Source organism: Pseudorca crassidens, chromosome X (genome assembly GCF_039906515.1).
Source record: "Pseudorca crassidens isolate mPseCra1 chromosome X, mPseCra1.hap1, whole genome shotgun sequence".
NCBI classification, from domain to species: domain Eukaryota; kingdom Metazoa; phylum Chordata; class Mammalia; order Artiodactyla; family Delphinidae; genus Pseudorca; species Pseudorca crassidens.
Genome location: NC_090317.1, coordinates 69,861,140 through 69,885,039, shown reverse-complemented (window position 1 = coordinate 69,885,039; position 23,900 = coordinate 69,861,140). Strand labels below are relative to the sequence as shown.

The following is a 23,900-nucleotide window of genomic DNA, read 5'->3' as shown; positions in this document are numbered from 1 at the left end:
GAAATTAAGGGGCTGAAAATAATAAAAGGAGAAGCTAAAGCTTTCTCAACCAAGAGAGCCATCAAGACACTTTAGAAAAGCTCCAATGTGGTCTGACTGTATGAGTTCTGTAAGAATTCTTCTTCACATTGCCTCAGGCTTCTTTTATAAAGTACTATCTATCTTAAGAACTGAGCAATCTATCTCAACCAAAGTGCCTCTCTCTCACCTAGTTTTGTAGCATTCCCCTCTTTTAATTTGTGTATTAAGTAGTAAGATGCTGGAGCATTGCCAAGGTAAACAGAACTGTTTTCTACTCAGTCTACATGGTACATTTCTTGAACAGCTTATAAAAATGAGGCACCACCAAAGTGCCAAGATATTCAGAAAAATCAAGAATGGCTACAGGTGTACAAAACCCCAGTTATTACAACAACTAAGCAAATCTATGCAAAAGGAAAAACAAGGTACAGAAGGCTAGGGGTCCAATAAGTAGCTTACACAGACCCTTGGGTCTCTGTTATTCTACCCTTATGCCCAAAAAGAAAAAAAATAAAAAACTGTGTAGAAATTGATGAAAACTGGTCTATGTTCTGTTTTAAAAAGGAGAAGTGCAGGAAGTTAAAGCCCTTAAACCCATAGACAGAATTCACACAATAATAAGCTCCTTACACTACCTTTTTCTCCAGGGAGCCGGCAAGCCATCCTCTTAGATTGGTTGGAGCTTATCCAGATTCTTAAAAGGAAAGACTAGTTGAATGTAGAGCTTCTTAAAGCTGCTTGCAGTTCCTCAGGTCTCACATGCTCAGAATGTCCTTGAGAAGAAAGACAGGGCTCAGTAAGATACAAAACTGCTGAGGAAACCTCAACAACAATCAAACAAAACAAAACAAAACAAAAGCCATTAAGAAGCATTAACCTGAAGCATTAGATATAGGTGTCTCCTGTCTCTCCTCTCTAGCCTGTTGTCTCCTTAAGGTCCTGTAATGGCAAGCACTGGCAGTATCACAGAAGGACTAGGCAAGTATAGAAAAAGAACTAAATGAAAATATGGGTCAAACCAATAGCCACCTTAAGGGCTGACTAAATTTGTGGCCTAAAGATGCTGAAAATACTTCAAGATACAAGGTAGCAGAGCAATTTCTACTACTGCCTGGAAGTACAATTGCCTTGACCATTTTTAATAATTGGCTACCTGCCCTTACTATAGGATAGGAGCTCACTGAAACAGATCTAAGTCAGGTTTGCAATCTTGAAAGCACTTTTTATGTTATGGTATGGTGTGGAAAGCACAAGGTATGGCTTCCAGATCCCTGATCAAGAATTACCATATTATAAGGACATTTGTGTCAATATCAAACAAATCCTAGTCTGTGAAAGATCACTTATTCAACTCTATTCTCTAGATAAGATGTCCAATAAAGCTAAACTGGTATTCTATGATGTTCCCAATATGAGAACAAGCTTCAAAGTCTTTTGGTAACATCCTTCCCCATCCTTACTTAACCTAAGATTAGATACTTCATTGCTAAGTAAAACCTTCTAGTTAAACATGGCAGTTCATACATATTTATACATATCTACTCAGGCTCCTTCTTGAAACTCCATTAATGATAGTTGAGTGGACAATCCATATGCAATCAAATTTACTCAGAGAACCTTAAAATTAATGAATCCAAGCTCAAATTGATTTATACACTGCTTAGTTAAGGTACCTAAAAGGAAACAACTGCTCAGTCTCTCCAGGTCTTCTGAGCCACTCTGAAACATATTTACTGAGTATGGCTACTTTAGCATCAAAGCCCTCTAGTTTTGTTAAATTTAGCATGTCAGCTAAGTTTCATACAAATACTTGAGATCCAACTTGAGTTAGATTTTGAAAGACACCAGTGTTAAGTGCTAATTGTCTGTAGCCAAAAATATGTTAGCGGGAAAATAGTTTTCTTCCAAATGAGTCCTTAAGACTTGAGGCAGAAGAAGGCATTAACTCTGTTTAACCATACACAACTATACTCTTTGCCATCAGAGCTTATAAGGTTTGGTGGAACAGTTAGTTAAGTTCAGATATCAGTTTCCTTCTCTTTAAGCTGCTAAAAAATTTCCCCAGGACGCTTTCACATATAATATTTTAGCAGCCACTACAGATCAACTTTTAATTCTTTACTTCAAGTCACAAACTCCCATCCAGGTGTACATTTGATGATCAGGGCCCAGCTACCCTGAAAAGAAATTATATCATAGCAGCCCTGGGTCTTAAGATCTTCTATAATTTAGGGAGGTGGTTAGAGAAATGTATAAATAAGCTACAGAAAGATAGTAGAAAAGCTCAAGGGGGTTATAGGAAAAGACACACAAAACCAGGGTCAGAAAACTCTCTCCAATCCTATATATTAAGGTTCTATAAGGAGGAAAATCAGAAATCACAATAACCATTTAGAGAAATGCCAAAAAAATTTTAGTGCTTCCTTTCTTGATCCTTTGAAAATGATAAAATGTAATTTTCAGAGGTTGAGGTATTTAATTCAAGTCCCTGTCTTAATTCATCAGCAGTCCTTGACACTGAAGTTGAGATGGATGGTGATTTGATCCAAAGTCAGAGCCAGGACCAAAAGCTGTGTTCTTATTCCCAGTTCAGAACTTTTTCATAATTTTGCCAGCATCTCACTCCTTCTACCCCCAAACCCATGAAAAAGAATAGTGATTCACTCCATCCAAGAAAACTAGTGCTTCATTAAAATGCATTTGTAAAAAGCAAGGAATACTGGAGTAGTGCCTGTAAGCCCTCAGTTTACACAGCTCCTGACCCAACTGATCAAGATGCTCCCTAGGCACACCTTGCATTTTCCCCTTGCTATCACTTTGCTTAGTAAGAGTGTTTTTCCCCTACTCTTCTTCCTCTATGCCCCACAGAATTTCCCAAACTTTTTATGGTACTCATCAAATTGCCCAACACCATAATAATTTGTCCATTTCTGCATCCTCCATGAGATAGCAAATTCCTGGACAGGAACTATGTCTTTGGTATTACTATTTATTCCAGTGCCTGGTCCAATAAATATTTGTTGCATAAGGATTATCGCAAGTTTGAAGATGCCCACATTCCCAGAGCGTCCCTTTCTACAACTGCTAGAGATTTTATTTCAAGCAATGAACTGAAATACAACTCCAAGATTAACCTTTGGATGCTGTCTAGGGCAGGCTTCAATCCACCTAAAATCGATCCATCCTTCCTCTTGAGTGGGGGGTACCAGCTCAGAATTCATCCCTTTAAAACAAATTCCAATAAATATAGTTGTATATTAATATTGAATGATAATTTGATTAGCAGCAATAACAGATTTCATAAGCATAGACCAGTGTTTCTCAAATTGGGGTGATAAGATCCCTGGGGGTTTATGGATATATTCTCATGGATCCCCAAGTTCTACATAAATTATTTTAAAAATTATATATCTTTGACAAAGATATCTTGAAATTGGAAAACATGTTTATATTGCAAATAACTTTAAGTCAGTGTTCCTCAAAACACATATTCTTTAGGATCTCAAAAAAAATTTGTTTCTTTAAAAGGTGTTGCATCCTGACAAGTTACTTCAGTTTGAGAAACAATGGCATAGACCACGTTTCCAAGAAGGCTCAGGACCATCCGTATATTACCTCCAATCGGTCAGACAAATAATGTCTTTAGGCATTGGTAGGGGGGAAAACAAGCTGTTAGGAAATACGGATATGAATTAAAATGGGCAGTAAGAAAAGCCCAACTCATTAGTATGATTCTTCTTGCTCCTGCTGGGATACATGTATATGCACAGAAAAGTGCTTCAAATTTGATGTTAATATTTTTCAGCTGGATCTTTGTGTTTGTTTAACATCAAAGAGGCTAAGTTTTTTCGCTTACCAAAGTATCTGTTGAAAAAGGTGAGGGGAAAGAACATATCAACTTCATCATAAAGTAGGTGAGGTCATGGTTTTCTTATAAAACATACTTCTCCATTGCCCTCTTGCCAAACAGGTTCCACAAATATCTCAAACTAAAAAGACACTGCTACTCTCATCTGTTCTTGGGCAGAGATCTAACAAATCAGATTTATACCCCCAATCCCTAGAGCTTGAAAAGCATAAGCTTCAAACAATTAACAATCAACAATTTGTCAGCCTTGGCATATAGCCAAACACACTGGCTAGGCCTTATCTCTAATCACTTTCCATGGCTCCAAAAGAGGTAAAAACCAAATGACATTAAAATAAACCAATTGTACTACCCAGATGGCTGCAATATTAATCACGTCCTAGACCAAAGACAAAAAGTTAACCCACCTCCTTTAAGTTTATCCTATTAACTTCAAACCCTAGTGTGCTCCCTTTTTAAATCTCTATAACTTATAATTCACACAAGACAGCACTTGATTATCATATCCTAGAGTTATTTCAAGTGTGCTTATATTAGCGCCTTTAACAAGACAACCATCTTGGGGATGAGATTATATAGGACTATATCATTTCTACCCCTCACTTCAGTGTAACCGAGCATAGGGCCAGATACACAATACTAACTCTGTTATTTTGTTTGTTAACTCATATGGTGATATATAAATTGCAGATGAGGTAGAAACATGGAAGGAGACTTATAGGACCCTCTGACTTTTCTATGGGTAGCATCTAAAAGAAAGAAAACAGAACAGGGAAAAGATTACTTAATAACTGCAAAGTAGTACTTACAGTATTCTAAAGAGCCAGAGACTTCTTACAGCTGTCCAAGGAGCTAGTAGTGCAAACAGCACCCTGAGCTGGGCGAATCTTTTGACATCCTTCTCAGAGAAGAGTATCCTTTCTCAGTGATTACAAAGAACTGCTGTAGTGATAACTAGTTATTTGCTCCAGCAGTTCCATATTAAATACTTCTCTGCCACCAAACACCCTGTACACTAGAGCTGGAACACTATTCATTTTTACCAGGCAGCTACCTCACTGTTGAAATTTATATCCGAAAGAATGATTAGACCTTGGCTTATTTTTCCTTTCATATAAAATGGGGAAACTGGTTCCATCATTTCTAAGTCCTCACTTCAGTGTGGTGCTTTAGGCTACTTTAAATTAGCAGAATTAAACAGGGGGCATTTTATGTAATAGATTAATCAAATAAATTGATCTATGGTTTTCAAAAGCACCTCTGCATATGTTCTCTCATTTTTATCCTTTTACAGCAATCTTCTTGAAATAAGTAGGGGCTGGTTGGAGCTCCAGATGAAAAAATTTAAGGATTAGGAGGTTTAGGTAGTTTTTCTAAAAGTGAAAATTGTTAAAGCCCAAACAAGGAATGGTTTGAAAATGGTGGTAGAGCCCAAAGATACTGGTCTTAAGAGTTCCACTCTAGAACTCCTTTGATCATACTAAAATATCAAAGTCACAGTGGTCTATCCACAGACCCACCACCCTTAGTAAAATGAGAGACACTGGTCATCAGGTACATGGTATAAATAGGTTTTTAGACTTCAAAATTTCAATGACCAGGTTATCAATTCTAACTTGCAATCTTCCTTACAACATAAAAACTTAACAGCAACTTTTTGGTTGTATCTTGGCAGTTGACACTATACAATGGCAATATACAAGAAGAGAGGAGAGAGTCTTAGCCAGGCAATCTGCTTTGAAAGGAAGAATGCACAGATAGTGCTAAACTTCCTTCCTGGGGAGACAATTTTCAATTGATACTTATGTATAATGAAAACCCAAAATAAAGGATAGCAATCCAGTTCCCTTGGGTCTGACTTGCCTTGGGCATTTTGCCTAGTAAAGCAGTAAGAGGGGGGTAGGAATGGTTCCTGTCCCCAGAATGTGAAAAGAATTGGAACTGGGATCATTGACAAATGCAGGAAAAGGAGTGAAGGCCCAGCCACCTAGTTCAGGCTTGCTTTTGGTAGTCAATACTGCACAAACACAACATCAAAGTGGTAGGGAGATCTTGGGCTGATGGGCTAAAAAATGGGACAATTAATACTGTGTTAATAACACCGAAGGGGTTGTGGGAGGTCAGCACTACTCAGAAGTAATGCAAAGAAGGAAGTGGAAGGGTCCATGTCTAACGGGCCGGACCAAAGAAAGTGCAACCAAGGTATTACAGAAATTCAAAATGGGCAAAACAATGACATCTGAGATTGTTAACGTTTTAAGTCCAAGAGAAAAGCATTTTGCTCAGTCAACATTTCCCATCAACTATGCAAAAGGGGCAGGGCAGGAGCAGGAGGGGCAAGAGAGCACAATCTTATCTGGGTACATGGACACCTGAAATTGTGAGCATTAATATTCCATAAGAAGGGTCCAAGGGCAGGCAAGTGGTCTGGAGAGGGAAGATAATGGCAAGACTATGATTACTTGGAATTTGATACACTGGAGCCAATGCAAAAGGAGTGGGAGTATGGGTCGTTGTTTGATGGACAAGTTCACAGCATACTGCAGTGTTTATACTTTATTATGCCATGGGAAGCTGGAGCTGGGAATGCTTGCCTAACAAAGCCAGGGAGGAAAAACCCATTGCTAAATGCCATTGTGCTCATCAGCAGTCCCAGTAGAAGTTTTGTGTCATTAGCAGCCCCTGCAGTAATGCAAAGGGGGTGCAAAGGGATGCTATCCGACTCTAAAAAGGAGAATAGATAATTGCAAATATTCACATTATCAGTCCAAAAAAGGGGCCTTAGTCAGTACCTCTGATGTATACAGTGAGGGTACAGGGGTCCTATCTAATGATCGTACTTTTGATATGTTATTGGTGCATATTAATTGTCCAAGAGCTGAGGTCATGATAGTTAGCTGAGGGGATATGACATTAGTCTACTGATAAAGACAACAATTTCAATTATGTATATTAACGGTCCACTAGAAGGGACCTTGGGGGAAAACAGTATCCCCTGCAGTATTACAAAGGAGATAAAATAGTCCTAGAAGTAACAGGGTTGTGAAAAACTGCAATTCTGCACATTAACTGTCCAAATAGAAAGGTCTTGGTGGTGGGCACAACCTACTGGAAGGCATAGGAAATGTGGGGGAGGAGGGGATCCTTGTCTACTGCCCAAGAACCAAATGCAATTATGCACATTAACAGGCCAAGGAATGGGGATATATGGGTCAGCAACCCTGATATACTGCAAATGGAGGGCAACAGGATAAGATGAACTAAGTTGCAGTTATGTACATTAATGTCGAAGGGACATGGTGTGGTCAATTAAAATCGTATACCTTGTACAAATATAAGGATCTTAAAGTAGCAGGCACTCCCTGCTAAAAGACAAAGGGAGTGGGGAGATAGGTGCCCCCATCAACTGTACAGGAACATGCACAAATGCAATTATGCACAATAACAAGCCATAAAAAGAGGCCTTAGTGATCATTACCCCTGCTGTACTACAAAAGGGGTCTGAGAGGATAGGATCTTATCCATATGGGATGAGCCATGTGCAGTTATGCACATTAATGTCCAAGGTGACTGGTTGTGGTCAGTTACAATTGTGCACCTTGACTGTCCAAATTTAACAGTCCTGTGGAGGGGGCACTTCCTGCTGGAAGGACAGGGAATGGAGAGGTGTCCTTGTCTAGTGCACAGGAACCCAGACAAATACAATAACAGGACAAGAAATGGGACTTAGGGGTCAAAATCTTTGTGGTACTTCTAAGGGGTTTGAAGGGGAAGGATCCTAATGTAATTGTCATTACACGTATTTGAGAAAGGGGCCTTAAGTGGACAGTACCCCATGCAGTAAAGCAAAGGGAGTGTGAAAAGAGTCAGGGACACAAGTTAACTCAAAGGACCATGGACAATTTTAATTACACATAGTCACAGTCCCAAAACAAGGGCTTTAAGGTAGTAAGTAACCTGTGCTTCAATAAGTGGAGTCCTGATCTAAAAAGCACAGTTGTGGACAACTGAGAATGTATACAAGACAACTAAGATTGTGCACATTAACTGCAGTAGTGTGTAAGATCTTGAGTAGTAGGCACCTCCTGTTGGAATATAAATAGAATGGGGAGGGTCCTTACCTGGTGTACAGGTACAGGAGCAAATGTAAGTATACACATTAACAGTCCAAGAAAACTTATCTTGGCTAGTCAGAAGCCCCCGCAGTAACGTAAATGGGGCAAGGAAATGGGATCCTAATCTAACATAAGGGAGCATGGGTTACTGAAATTATGCACGTTTAAACTCTAGAGGAAAAGCAGCCACAGTTGATCAGGACCCCTGATGCAAAGGAGGTGAAATGTGATGGGATCCTAGTGTAATTTTGCACATTAACTGTCCAAAAGAGAAACTAGTCAGTAGTCCCTCCTATAATACTAAGAACTCAAGATATTAGCTTGTCACGAGGGCACATGCACAATGAGTCCAAAGAGAAGGACTCTGAGTCACTAACATCCCCTGATATAATACAGAAAGGGAGGGATATTAAAGACAGGGGCCTTGAACACTGGAATTTTGCATGTAAATACTCCCAGAAAAAGTAACGGAGGTAATTAATACATCTTCTTTTAAAACAAAGAGAGTACAAGGGACTTAAGTGAAAGATATATTTGTGGTCAATTACCATGGTTCACTTTATTCTAGTACAAAGGTCTTGAGTAAAGGGCATCCACCACTGAATACAAGGGAAGTTAGTGAGGTCTTTATATACTGCAGAGGAAGAAGGACAAATGCAATTGTGCATTAACAGTGAAAAGAAGGGGCCTTGGTGTTCAGGACCCTATGCTGTAATGCTGACAGGGTGTGAGAGGATGGGATGCACCACAACAGTCCCAAGTACCCTCTGTGGTAAGGGTACTGGAGTAGAAAGGGACTGGAAACTAGACTGACAGAAAGGACCATAGTTGCAGTTAAGCATCTTAAGAGTCCCAAAAACGCTCCCATGTAATGCAAAGGGAGTAGGAGGTAACGGGATTCTAGACCAACAGAAGGGAACACAGGTGCAATTACCATCATGACAGTCCCAAATGCCCTCCCAGGTAATGTAAAGGGGGTCATGGGATCCAAAACTAACAAAAGGGACCATATCTGCATTTAAACACATTCACAGATCCAAGTACCTTCTGTGGTAATGCAAACAAAGCTGGAGGGGATGGACCCCAGACTGAGAAGGGACCACAGATGCAATTAAACACTTTAATAGTCCCAAGTGCCCTCTGCTGTAACGCAAAGGGAGTAAGAGGGCATGGGAAGTGAGACTAACAGAAGGGACCACAGATGCAATTAAGCACTTCAACAGTCCCAAATACACTCCTAGGTAATGTTAAGGGAGTTAAGAGGGCATGGAATCCTAGATTAACAAAACAGATTACAGCTGCATTTAAGCACCTTTCTGTCCCAATACCAACAAGTAATACAAATGAGTAGAAAGGGATGAGATCCTAGAATTACAAAGGGACCACAGCCAAAAACGAGCACAGTGACAGTCCGAAATATGTTCCCAAGTTACGTGAGGGAATTGGAGTGCTTGAGAAAGTACACTTAACAGATGGGACTACAGCTGCCACTAACCACTTTAAAGGTCTCAAATACCTCTGCAGTCATGCAAAAGGAGATAGGTGGGAATGGGATCCTAGGTTAACATAAGGGATTGTACCTGCATTTAATAAGCACATTAACAGTCCCTTGTAGCCTCTGTGGAAACGCAAATCAAGTAGGAGGGGATGGGATCCCAGACTAACAGAAGGGACAGGAGTCCAATTAAAATAGTCCCAAGTGCCCTCTGCAGAAATGCAAAGGGAGTTAGGTGGGAATGGGATCCTAGGTTTAAATAAAAAAGGACTGTACCTGCATTCAAGCACAGTAACAGTCCATTGTACACTGTGGTAATGCAAATCAAGGAGGGAAAGGGAATCTAGACCAACAGAAGGGACAGCAGCTTCAATGAAGCCCATTAAGAGTCCCAAGTACCCTTTGCAGTGATGTAAAGGGAGTTAGGTGGGAATATAGTTCAAGGTTAACATAAGAAACTGTACCTGCATTTAAGCACATTGAAAGTCCCTTGTAGCCTCTGGGATGATGCAAAGGGAGTTACGTGGGAATGGGATCCCACCTTACAAAGGGACTGTAACTTCATTTAAGCACATTAACAGTCCTTTGTACCCTCTTTTATAATGCAAATTTAGTAGGAGGGCATGGGAATCTAGACGGACAGATGAGACTGTATAGGCAGGTAAACGCATTAACAGTCCCAAGTACGCTCTGCAGTCATGCAAAGGGAATTAGGTGGGAATGGGATCATAGGTAACATAAGGGACTGTAGTGCCATTTAAGCACATTAAAAATCCCTTGTACACTCTGTGGTAATGTAAATCAAGTAGGAGGGAATGGGATTCTAGACTAAGAGGGAAACCGTAGCTGCATTAAAGCTTGTTAACAGTCCCAATTACCATCTGCAGTCATGAAAAGGGAGTTAGGTGGGATTTCGGGGGTTAACTCAAGGCACTGTACCTGCATTTAAACACATTAGCAGTCCCTGGTAGCCTCTTTGGTAATGCAAATGGAGGCAGGTGGAAATGGGATCCTTGAACTCTACCTGCATTTAAGCACCATAACAGTCCCTTGTACCCTCCGTGGTAATGTAAATCCTGTAGGAGGGGATGGGATCCTAGACTAAGGGACTGTGGCTTCAGTAAAGCCCATTAATAGTCCCAAATACCCTCTGCAGTCATGCAAAGGGAGTTAGGTGGGAACAAGATCCTAGGTTAACATAAGGGACTGTAGCTGCATTTAAGCACTTCAACAGTACTTTGTAGCCTCTGTGGTAGTGCAAAAGGAGTTAGGTGGAAATGGGATCCTGGTTATCAAAAGGGACTGTAGATCCATTTAAGTATATTAACCATCCCTTCTACCCTCTCTGGTAATGCAAATCAAGAAGGAAGGGAACAGATCCTAGACTAACAGAAAGGACTGTAGCTGCAATCAATCGCGTTTAAAGTTCCAAGTATTCTCTGCAGTCATACAAAGTGAGTTAGTTGGGGGTGGTATCCAAGATTACCATAAGGGACTATAATTGCATTTAAGCATGTTAACAGTCCCTTGTACAGTCAGTGGTAATGCAAAGGGGGTTAGTTGGGAATGGGATCCTAGGTGAAACAATAAAGGGGACTATACCTGCATTTAAGCACATTAACAGTCCCTTGTATCCTCTGTGGTAATGTAAATCTGTAGGAGGGGATGGGAATCTAGGCTAAGAGAAGGGACTGTAGCTGTGATTAAGCCCGTTAACAGTCCCAAGTACCCTCTGCAGTCATAAAAAGGGAGTTAGGTAGGAATGGGTTCCTAGGTTAAAAAAAAAAAAAGGGACTGTAGCTGCATTTAAGCACATTAACAGTCCATTATACCCCCTTTGGTAATGCAAATCGAGGACAGCCTGGGAATCTAGACTAATAGAAGGGAGGGCAGTGCAATTAAGCCCATTAACAAGTCCCATGTAGGCTCTGCATTAATGAAAAGGGAGTTAGGTGGGAATGGGATCCTAGGTTAACATAAGGGACTGTAGTTGCATTTAAGCACATTAATAGTTATACAGTTTGTGGTAATGCAAACCGTGTAAGAGAGGATGGGAATGTACACTAACAGAAGGGAACGCAGCTACAGTAAGCTCGGTAACAGTCCCAAGTACCCTCTGCAGTCAGGAAAGGGAGTTAGGTGGAAATGGAATCTTAGGTTACAAAAGGGACTGTAGCTCCATTTAAGCACATAAACAATCCATTGTACTCCCTTTGGTAATGCAGATTGAGTAGGAGGGCATGGGAATCTGGACTAACAGAAGGGGCTATAGCTCTAATTGAGTCCATTAACAGTCCCAAGTACCCTCTGCAGTTGTGAAAAGAGAGGTTAGGTGGGGATGGGATCCTAGGTTAACATAAGGAGCTGTAGCTGTTTTTAAGCCCATTAACAGTCCCTTGTAGAGCCTGTGGTAACGCAAATCATGTAGGAGTGGATGGGAATCTAGGGTAACAGAAGGGACTGTAGCTGCAATAAAGCCCAATAACAATCCCAAGTACCCTCTGCAGTCATGAAAAGAGAGTGAGGTGGGAATGGAATCCTAGGTTAAAAGGGGGGGGGCGGAGATTGCACTTGCATTTAAAAGCACATTAACAGTCCCTTGTGTCCTCTCTGGTAATCTAAAGGGAATTAGGAGGTAATTAGCTCTAATGGGATCCTAGGCTAAGATAAGGGACAGCAGTACAATTAAGCCCATTAGCAAGTTCTATGTAGGCTCTGCAGTAATGAAGAGGGAGATAGTTGGGGATGGGATCCTAGGTTAATATAAGTGACTGTAGCTGCTTTTAAGCACAGTAACAGTCCCTTGTACCCTCTGTGGTAATGCAAAGGGAGTTAGGTGAAAATAGGATCCTACCTAAAAAAAGCGATTGTTTCTACATTTAAGCATATTAACAGTCCCTTGTATCCTCTTTGGTAACCTAAAAGGAATTAGGTAGAGATGGGATCCTAGACTAACGGAAGGGACAGTAGTGCAACTAAGGCCATTAACAAGTCCTATGTAGGCTCTGCAGTAATGGAAGGGAGATAATTAGGGATGGGATCCTAGGTTAAGACAGGGGACTATAGCTGCATTTAAGCCCATTAAAAGTCCCAAGTACCTTCTGCAGTCATTAAAAGGGAGTTAAGTGGGAATAGGGTCCTAGATAAACATAAGGGACTGTAGCTGCTTTTAAGCACAGTAACAGTCCCTTGTACCCTCTGTGGTAGTGCAAGGGAGTTAGGTGGGAATGGGATCACAGGTAAACATAAGAGACTGTAGATGCATTTAACCACAGTAACAGTCTCTCGTGTACTCTGGGGTAATGCAAACTGAGTACAGGGATGGGATTCTAGACGAACAGAAGGGACAGCAGTGTAATAAAGCCCATTAACAAGTCCATGTAGGCTCTGCAGTAATGAAAAGGGAGTTAGGTGGCAATGGGATCCTAGAGTAACATAAAGGACTGTAGCTCTATTTAAGCACATTAGCAGTCCCTGTACTCTCTGTGTTAATGCAAATGGAGTAGGATGGAATGGATTCTAGATAACAGAAGGGACTGTGCCTGCAACAAAGCCCGTTAACAGTCCCAAGTACTCTCTGCAATCACGAAAAGGGAGTTAGGTGGAGAGGGGATCCTAGGTAATTGCATTTAAGCACATTAACATTCCCTTGTATCCCCTTTGGTAATGCAAATGGAGTAGGAGGGCATGGGAATCTAGACTAACAGAAGGGATTATGGCTCTAATTGAGCCCATTAACTCCCCCAAGTACCCTCTGCAGTCATTCAAAGAGCTTTAAATGGGAATGGGATCATAGGTAAACATTAGAGAGTGTAGATGCATTTAAGGATATTAGTCTCTACACTCTAGGGTAATGCAAATCAAGTAAGAGGAATGGGCTCCTAGACTAATAGGAGGGACAGCAGTGCAAATAAGCCCATTAACAAGTCCCATATAGGCTCTGCATTAATGAAAAGGAAGTTAAGTGGGGATGGGATCCTAGGTTAACATAAGAGACTATAGCTCCATTTAAGCACATTAACAGTCCCAGTTACCCTATGTGGTAATGCAAATCCAGTAAGAAGGAAACTGATTCTAGATTTACAGAAGGGACTGTAGCTGCAGTAAAGCCCATTAACAGTCCCAAGTACCCTCTGCAGTCATTAAAAGGGAGTCAGGCGGGAATAGGGTCCTAGATAAACATAAGGGACTGTAGCTGCTTTTAAGCACAGTAACAGTCCATTGTACCCTCTGTGGTAGTGCAAGGGGGTTAGGTGGGAATGGGGTCATAGGTAAACATAAGAGACTGTAGATGCATTTAAGCACAGTAACAGTCTCTTGTACATTCTGGGATAATGCAAATTGAGTAGGTGGGATGGACTCCTAGATTAACAGAAGGGACAGCAGTGCCATTAAGCCCATTAACAAGTCCATGTAGGCTCTGCAGTAATGAAAAGGGAGTTAGGTGGCAATGGGATCCTAGATTAACATAAAGGACTGTAGCTCTATTTAAGCACATTAGCAGTCCTTTGTGCCTTCTATGTTAATGTAAATCGTGTAGGAGTGAATGGGAGTCTAGACTAACAGAAGGGACTGTAGCTGCAATAAACCCATTAACAGTCCCAAGTAACCTCTGCAGTCATTCAAACAGGTTTAAATGCGAATGGGATCATAGGTAAACATGAGAGACTGTAGATGCATTTAAGGATGTTAACAGTCTCTACACTCTGGGGTAATGCAAATCAAGTTAAGAGGGATGGGCTCCTAGACTAATAGGAGGGACAGCAGTGCAATTAAGCCCATTAACAAGTCCCATATAGGCTCTGCATTAATGAAAAGGAAGTTAGGTGGGAATGGGATCCTAGGTTAACATAAGGGACTATAGCTCCATTTAAGCACATTAACAGTCCCTTGTGCCCTTTGTGGTAATGCAAATCCAGTAAGAAGGAAACTGATTCTAGATTAACAGAGGGACTGTAGCTGCAGTAAAGCCTATTAATAGTCCCAAGGACCCTCTGCAGTCATTAAAAGGGAGTCAGGCGGGAATAGGGTCCTAGATAAACATAAGGGACTGTAGCTGCTTTTAAGCACAGTAACAGTCCCTTGTACCCTCTGTGGTAGTGCAAGGGAGTTAGGTGGGAATGGGGTCATAGGTAAACATGAGACTGTAGATGCATTTAAGCACAGTAACAGTCTCTTGTACACTCTGGGATAATGCAAATTGAGTAGGTGGGATGGACTCCTAGATTAACAGAAGGGACAGCAGTGCCATTAAGCCCATTAACAAGTCCATGTAGGCTCTGCAGTAATGAAAAGGGAGTTAGGTGGCAATGGGATCCTAGATTAACATAAAGGACTGTAGCTCTAAGCACATTAGCAGTCCTTTGTGCCTTCTGCGTTAATGTAAATCGTGTAGGAGTGAATGGGAATCTAGACTAACAGAAGGGACTGTAGCTGCAATAAAACCCATTAACAGTCCCAAGTACCCTCTGCAGTCATGAAAAGAGATTTAAATGGGAATGGGATCATAGGTAAACATGAGAGACTGTAGATGCATTTAAGGATGTTAACAGTCTCTACACTCTGGGGTAATGCAAATCAAGTAAGAGGGATGGGCTCCTAGACTAATAGGAGGGACAGCAGTGCAATTAAGCCCGTTAACAAGTCCCATATAGGCTCTGCATTAATGAAAAGGAAGTTAGGTGGGAATGGGATCCTAGGTTAACATAAGGGACTATAGCTCCATTTAAGCACATTAACAGTCCCAGTTACCCTATGTGGTAATGCAAATCCAGTAAGAAGGAAACTGATTCTAGATTTACAGAAGGGACTGTAGCTGCAGTAAAGCCCATTAACAGTCCCAAGTACCCTCTGCAGTCATTAAAAGGGAGTCAGGCGGGAATAGGGTCCTAGATAAACATAAGGGACTGTAGCTGCTTTTAAGCACAGTAACAGTCCATTGTACCCTCTGTGGTAGTGCAAGGGGGTTAGGTGGGAATGGGGTCATAGGTAAACATAAGAGACTGTAGATGCATTTAAGCACAGTAACAGTCTCTTGTACATTCTGGGATAATGCAAATTGAGTAGGTGGGATGGACTCCTAGATTAACAGAAGGGACAGCAGTGCCATTAAGCCCATTAACAAGTCCATGTAGGCTCTGCAGTAATGAAAAGGGAGTTAGGTGGCAATGGGATCCTAGATTAACATAAAGGACTGTAGCTCTATTTAAGCACATTAGCAGTCCTTTGTGCCTTCTATGTTAATGTAAATCGTGTAGGAGTGAATGGGAGTCTAGACTAACAGAAGGGACTGTAGCTGCAATAAACCCATTAACAGTCCCAAGTAACCTCTGCAGTCATTCAAACAGGTTTAAATGCGAATGGGATCATAGGTAAACATGAGAGACTGTAGATGCATTTAAGGATGTTAACAGTCTCTACACTCTGGGGTAATGCAAATCAAGTTAAGAGGGATGGGCTCCTAGACTAATAGGAGGGACAGCAGTGCAATTAAGCCCATTAACAAGTCCCATATAGGCTCTGCATTAATGAAAAGGAAGTTAGGTGGGAATGGGATCCTAGGTTAACATAAGGGACTATAGCTCCATTTAAGCACATTAACAGTCCCTTGTGCCCTTTGTGGTAATGCAAATCCAGTAAGAAGGAAACTGATTCTAGATTAACAGAGGGACTGTAGCTGCAGTAAAGCCTATTAATAGTCCCAAGGACCCTCTGCAGTCATTAAAAGGGAGTCAGGCGGGAATAGGGTCCTAGATAAACATAAGGGACTGTAGCTGCTTTTAAGCACAGTAACAGTCCCTTGTACCCTCTGTGGTAGTGCAAGGGAGTTAGGTGGGAATGGGGTCATAGGTAAACATGAGACTGTAGATGCATTTAAGCACAGTAACAGTCTCTTGTACACTCTGGGATAATGCAAATTGAGTAGGTGGGATGGACTCCTAGATTAACAGAAGGGACAGCAGTGCCATTAAGCCCATTAACAAGTCCATGTAGGCTCTGCAGTAATGAAAAGGGAGTTAGGTGGCAATGGGATCCTAGATTAACATAAAGGACTGTAGCTCTAAGCACATTAGCAGTCCTTTGTGCCTTCTGCGTTAATGTAAATCGTGTAGGAGTGAATGGGAATCTAGACTAACAGAAGGGACTGTAGCTGCAATAAAACCCATTAACAGTCCCAAGTACCCTCTGCAGTCATGAAAAGAGGGTGAGGTGGGAATGGAATCCTAGGTTAAAAAACGGGGGGAGGGGGATTGTACATGCATTTAAAAGCACATTAACAGTCCCTTGTGTCCTCTTTGGTAATCTAAAGGGAATTAGGAGGGGATGGGATCGTAGGCTAAGATAAGGGACAGTAGTACAATTAAGCCCATTAGCAAGTTCTATGTAGGCTCTGCAGTAATGAAAAGGGAGATAGGTGGGGATGGGATCCTAGGTTAACATAAGGGACTACAGCTGCATTTAAGGACATTAACAGTCCCTTGTACCCTCTGTGGTAATGCAAATCCAACAAGAAGGAAACTGATTCTAGATTAACAGAAGGGACTGTATCTGCAATAAAGCCCATTAACAGTCCGTTGTCCCCCTTTTGGTAATACAAATAGAGTAGGAGGGCATGGGACTCTGCTAACAGAAGGGACTGTAGCTCTAATTGAGCCTATTAACAGTCCCAAGTACCCTCTGCAGTCATGCAAAGAGATTTAGACAGGAATGGGATCATAGGTAAACGTAAGAGACTATAGATGCATTTAAGCACAGTAACAGCCTCTCATACATTCTGGGGTAACACAAATTGAGTAGGAGGGATGGGATTCTAGACTAACAGAAGGGACAGCAGTACAATTAAGCCCATTAACAAGTCCATGTAGGCTCTGCATTAATGCAAAAGGAGTTGGGGGGGATGGGTTCCTAGGTTAACATAAGGGACTGTAGCTCCACTTAAGCACATTAACAGTCCCTTGTGCCCTTTGTGGTAATGCAAATCGAGTAGGAAGGGAATGGATTCTAGAGTGACAAAAGGAACTGTAGCTGCAATAAAGCTCATTAACAGTTCCAAGTACCCTCCGCAGTACCCTCCTCACTCAAAGGGAGTTAGGTGGGGATGGGTTCCTAGGTTAACATAAGGGACTGTAGCTGTCTAAGTCCATTATCAGTCCCTTGTACTGCCTGTAGTAATGCAAATCATCTAGGAGGGGAATGGGTGCTAGACTAACAGAGGGGTCTGTAGCTGCAATCAAGCCCATTAACTGCCGGAAGTATCCTCTGCTGTAATGCAAAGGCAGTTAGTTGGGGATGGGATTCTAGTTTAAAGAAAGGAGTCATTGGGACTGCAAATTTGCACATGAACAGTGTCAGGAAATGGCCTTAGATAATTAGCACCTTTCAGAAGTAAAGATGGTGCAGGGTTCCTGATACAAAAGGCTCAGGTGTAATCAATTAGGTTTGTGCACATAAAATGTCCTAGTGCAGAGTTCTTAAGTAGTAAGGGTCCTCTGCCAGAATACAAAGTGGGTGGGTGTGACTAATTCACAGGACATTGACAAATGCAACTATGAACATTATCAATTCAAGAGAAGGTTCCTTGAGAGTCTGACCCATATAGCATGCAAATGGGATACAGTGGCCCATTAAAATGGACAGGACTCTGGACAACTGCAACTGTGCAAATTAACTGTCCAAAAGCTGAGTTCTTGAATAATCTGCATGACCTAGCAGTATTCCACCGAGTGTGGGATTTCATTTTTTATTGCATGGGACCATAGATATATGTAATTATGCACATCAATTGTTTAATAAGAGAAGGGACTTTGGGTAATCAGAACTCCTCAGAAGAAATGGCACAGAGGTAAGGGATATCCTAGACTAATGGATGGGACCATGGGAAATGAGGATTTTACATATTAATGCAAAGTGATAGGTAGTCTGAACTGCCTAGGAGCAATGAAGAGCATGGGCGGGTCTTACCTGTTAAGCAGGACCATGACTAACAGTAATTGTACCCATTAATATACCAAAGTAAAGGACTTTGAGGATGAGCACTTCTGCTGTAGTACAAAAAAGTTGCAGAGGACTTGTGTAATGAACAATTGGGATTCTTCTCATTAATAATTCAAGGAAGATGGTCTCAGGTAGTCAGCAGTGCCTAATAGCAATGCGAATGGGATGGAGGGTCATTGATTAACGGGGAAGACGATGTACAGTTTGGTACTTTAATTGTCCAAGAACAGCAGGACTCCCGAAAAGCAGAGCAAAATTGGTAGGATGCCTTTGTTTAATGGACAAGGCTATGACAATTGGGACTGAGCACATTAACTGTGGAACAAAAAATCTGGGTTTTCTGTGCCCCCTGCTGAATGCAAAAGGGTTTTTGACTGGGATCTAATCCAATGGGCAGGATTATGAACAATTAGAATTTCACTCAGTGCAAAGAGTTTAGGTGGTCAGCACAGTATATATGCACTGTCCAGAAAACTGGGACTGTGACTACTGCATCAATGACAGAGGAATGGTTTCTCCTTCCTTAAGGACAGGGGATTGAGAAGATTGAGTAACTAGACTTATGAAAGCTCTCAATTAATTAACATTTCCTAACATTAATGCAAAGGGTGTGTGGATTCTTTGTTCTAACATGGGACAATGGACAAAAGGGATTCTGTACATTAATTGAAAATGGTGACTCAGATAGTCAGCATTCAATATCTGCAATGCTAGAGGCAGACAGGGTATCCCAGTCTACTGGGTGAGCAACGTGGACAACTTATTTTTAGCACTGAATCAATGCAAATTTCACGGGCTTTAGGGAGAAACAGGACTGAGGCTGGGCTGGGGCTGGGGCTGGGGCTGGGGCTGGGGCTGGGGCAGGGGCTGGGGCAGGGGCCGGGGCAGGGGCTGGGGCCGGGCCAGGGGCTGGGGCTGGGGCCGGGGCCGGGGCTGGGGCTGGGGCCGGGACTGGGGCCAGAGCTGGGGCCGGGGCTGGGGCCATTAAGGGGGTTGCTGGGAAAAGGGCTGGGGTGGAGCTAGAGGCTGTGGAGTCAAGGAACCACAGAAAACTGAAATTATGAGCAATAATACTCCAATATAATAAGTTCGAATAGAAGAAGCAAGTCCACAGCAATTCAAGTTTCCTGCAGATAGGTGGGTCATTAGTCAATTAGTGCAGCATTAAGGGTGAGAACAAAGCAAGGCCTGGACCGGAGTGGACCTTCAAATATTCCTTTTTACATTCAGTCATAAAGTTAAATTTTTAATTAACTACTTCTGTGCTATAAGACTCTTCAAAAATCCAAAGGGAAGTAGTTTATTAAGTCAGCCCCAAAGTAAAAAATAGTAAAAACTTTAAAATGGCTTATTATTTTACTTTGAACATCTAAAGACAAAAAAAGTTTAAGCAATTTGTAGAAAAAGAAACTGAAAACTTTAAGGAATTTTAAAGGAACCCAAACATGAAAACCAATTAAATGTAACTGAAATGAAGTCTACAAATAAAGCCCCTAAATACATTTCCATAGTAGTCCCTTAAGGCTTAAATCGAACACTAGCAAACCACATAATCAAACTATGTATGACTAACATCCAAGAAACAAATAGAAATCAAAATCCGACCCCAGCATTAGCCATGGGGTAGGTGTTCCTCTTGAGGAAGGCAGGGATTCCTCTTCTGCCACCTGTCGGCCAACGATCATCTGCGATCCATTCTGGTCCTGGCCACGACTCACCGCCATTTTCACACTTGGCAGGCATGGAGCACTGCCCCTGGCCAAAGTGCAGAAGAGCAGAGGCGGGGTTGGCGGGGGCGGGTAGTACACTAGCCTTAGGCCACGGCACCAATGCAGAGGAATGGCGTGAAGTTCAGCCCGCACAGCCTAATATCCTGCACTGCAAGTGGCAATGCCGGAGGGGAGGGAGCAAAGTGAAAGGGGAGGGAGGTGGAAAGGCCAAATGTCCTTGGAAAGACCTTGGTACCACCCACTGGGAGTAGTACAAACGTGGCCCGTCCTGACTGGCTGAATAGAGACGGTAGCGAGGTGCTATTCTAACTCGGTCTAATTCCATCCTCCACTAACTGGCTGCGACCAATTCCACCATCCTTTCTGATTGGGTGGGTCATGCGGCAATCCAACATTGCCAATCCCTCCTTTCACTTTTTCGCGGCAAAGCCCGCCATCTTTAACAATGCGGCAGGCCCTCCTGGTGCAAAGCCCGCCAAGAATGTAACGGTCGCTCACCCCTGCCATGACATCCACGTGACAAACTGCCATGATATCCACATGACAAGGTCAGCCATATTGTCCCTGCAGCAAAACCTGTCAGGAAATGCACACGGCAAAGACAAAGGCCCGCCATGTTTTAGACTGCGGCAAGTACTTAAGCCGCCATCTTTTACTATGTAACAGAATATTTCCACCGCCATGCTGCACACTAGAACAAAGACACCCATGATGTGGCTTCCCGCCACTGGAACACTGCGGCAAAATGGATCCGCCATTTTGAACACTCTAACAAAGCAGAGAGCCATGCTAAGCAATGCTGCAAAGTCAAAATCGCCATTTTGAACCCTGCGCCTAGGTCCTCTCCCTCTCATTTTCGATTAGCCTTTTGTAATGTGACACAGGATGATCCTGTTTTTCCACCTCATGATACCACAATTCATGCAAAACTCCTAACATGACCCAAATCAGCTCATTCAAAACACTTAACTCATGCAATGCATATCATTTCCTCTGCCTGTCCCACTATTCATCTTACCTTCCTGGTTTATATTTAGCACAAACAACTAGCTCTCAGCCAAGCTGGGCGGCAATTCTAAAGTGGCCGCCATCTTTCCTCCCCAGCCTAACCAACCCCCTAGCCTAACTGCAAAGTCATCTCCCAGCCAAAGCCGTAGGTCCACTCACACAACACCAAACGATTAGCAGCAACATTTTGTAGACATTCCAGATAGTACAACGAACCACAAAACCCAACACTTTTCCATCCATAAAAAGCCCCGATGGGCGATGAAAAAAAAAATCTAAGCAGGTATCCGCGGCCCCGATGGGCAAGGAAAAAAAAAATTAAAGCAGGTATCCGAGGCCCCGATGGGCAAAGGAAAAAAAGAAAAATCAAAGCAGGTATCCAAGGCCCCGATGGGCCAAAAAATAAATTAAAAAAAAAAAAAAGGCAGGTATCCATTGCCCCGTTGGGCCAGAGGGTTGGGGAGAGAGGGGGTACACAGCAGGTATCCGAGGCCCCGATGGGCTAAGGGAAAAAAAAATTAAAAGCAGGTATCCGCGGCCCCGATGGGCAAAAAAATAACAATATTAAAACCAGGTATCCACAGCCCCGATGGGCAAAATATAGAAAAGGGGGAGAAAAAGAAGACTAAACCACAAAAAACCAGAGGAGTCAACCAAAAATAATTCCAAAGAAAAATTCCTTTAAAATTGAAAACTGCCTAAAAATATCCCAAATATCTGTAAAATAGCGAGGTGTCAAGAAAATACTAGGAGAAATTTCAGATTTTTAAAAATATTTTATGAATTTTTGGTGAATTTTTTAAAAGAAATACGCCATAAGGCATGGTTGGGGGCTGGAAAATGTTCCAGAAAGAACCACAAGGGCAAAGAGATCCAACATGAGCAAGCTTCTACCCCGGGAAAAGAAGAAATATGGCGGTCGCAGCAAAGTGCAGCGCTTTAAGAAGTGAGAGGGAGGGGACTGAGGGCGGAGGGAGTAGAAGAGGAGTGGCCTAGAAGATTGAAAGCCAGACATATTTGTAGTTTAGCCAGCTCAAAAATTTACCCAGTAACAAGAAAAAGAGAGATTTCAAAAAAACACAGCAACATACTAAAAAGAACATTAGACTGGAGGTAGGCTTCATTTCTAGTCTAGGAGCCACGACTTCAAAGGGTTTTCAATGGGTTCGCATCTGTAAAATAGGGACGTTGAGTAAATCAAATTAGATAACTGATGTTAAAATTCTCCACAAACAGTATAGCAAATGAAAAGGTTTTAGTTTAATTTGGTTTTGAAATAGGAGGAAAGGGGAAGTAGAGCTTTGATATGTTAATAAAGTATCCAAATACCTCATTTAGCCAGAATGTATAACTGCCCCACCAAACGTTTGAACCAAAGAAGCTAGGAAGGGGCAATACATTAAGGTTAGAACCCTCTTCAAGGGACTTTCCCTTCCGTTATCTAATGTGATAGTGAAGGTTTACTAGAAAAAGAGACCCATAAAGGTTACACGATGTGCTCAAAGTCACACACCATGATTCTGATTCAGTGTATTTTCTACTCCAGCACTCTGCCTGTGTGGCCCCTGATAATAGAAGACTGGAAGTGCTTCTAAGTGAACAAGAGAGGAAGGAAAAGACATTTCACAGAATGCCGATTTAGCCCCTAAATAATCTATATTATTTTTAATTTTTAAACTGTGAAACCTTAATCTTTAGTATTTTCTACTTCCTCCGTGAATCTGATGACCCCAACAATGAAGCAGTCATAAGTGTAGAGTAGCGAAGTTCACCCGCTTCCAGTAACTGGTAGGAAAATGTTCATATAAAAGCCAAAGCTTCCCCCAGAAAGCTGGCTATTTAGGTGAGAAGCAATTAATCTCCTAAACCATCCTATACGGTTTATCAGAGAAACAATAGAGAAACTGAGGGAGACGATGGAAACTAAGTATTACACACAACTCCTAGAAAATCAAAGGATACATTGCCTTCCCAGTGGCTGAACTGGAAAGTGTAACTATTAACCCAAATAGTATCAGGTAAGGATGCCCTCCAGTCTCCAAATAAGTAATAAGGTATGCAAAATTTTCTTCCTTAAAGGACACACTCCATCTTCTAAGTGCTCTTGGTTCACACAAAAAGGTAATCTGACTTATACCAAATGAAGGATATTGCATTGTAAAAGTAGTATAATTTTCCATAGGACCTTTCCTCAACACTCAAAACTTAAACTATGAAGCAAATGCCTACAAACAAATTTGTTATGCTTTCCAGATTTGGGGAAGGAAATGGGATTCATATATATATATATATATATATATATATATATATATTTCTGAAAGTCTTTAAAATTTCACCCTAATTTAGTCTTTCACAAGTTTCTAATGAGACAAATAGAGGAAAAGGAGTCTTTCGTTGCATAGAGTGGTAAACTGAGATTGAGGGATGTTGTTTTCTTTGCTTTTGGTTTAAAAACTAGTGGCGGCAAGAGGATCCCACAGTAGAGGTCCTTGGACTCAAATAATTTTGGTTGCACTTTAGTGAAATATCTCTCTTGAGAAGACTGCCTTGCATGTCAAATCTCTCTAGTGAGAATTGTGGAATTTAAATGGAGTTTAAAATTACTGTAGTGATCACGGTATATTTGAAAAATAACCATACCTGTAAAAGGCAGTAAATAGTGACAAACA

At 41.7% G+C, this 23,900-nt stretch overlaps 1 long non-coding RNA gene across 5 annotated transcripts in view; it reads right to left on the bottom strand.

Moving 5' to 3' along the window:
* LOC137216466 (uncharacterized) overlaps positions 1-22,142 on the bottom strand; it is a 32,017-nt gene extending 9,875 nt beyond the window's left edge. For 2 of the 5 annotated variants that reach the window (XR_010939776.1, XR_010939778.1), the window contains exons 1-3: positions 4,699-19,336; positions 3,156-3,244; positions 657-794 (exon numbers count right to left, since the gene is read on the bottom strand). This is a non-coding gene — a long non-coding RNA (uncharacterized lncRNA). Of the gene's footprint in view, positions 1-656; positions 795-898; positions 996-3,155; positions 3,245-4,698; positions 19,340-20,098 lie in introns of those variants that run through there. The other 3 variants (XR_010939777.1, XR_010939779.1, XR_010939774.1) reach the window with 3 other exon arrangements.
* Between the last annotated feature and the right edge of the window lie 1,758 nt (positions 22,143-23,900).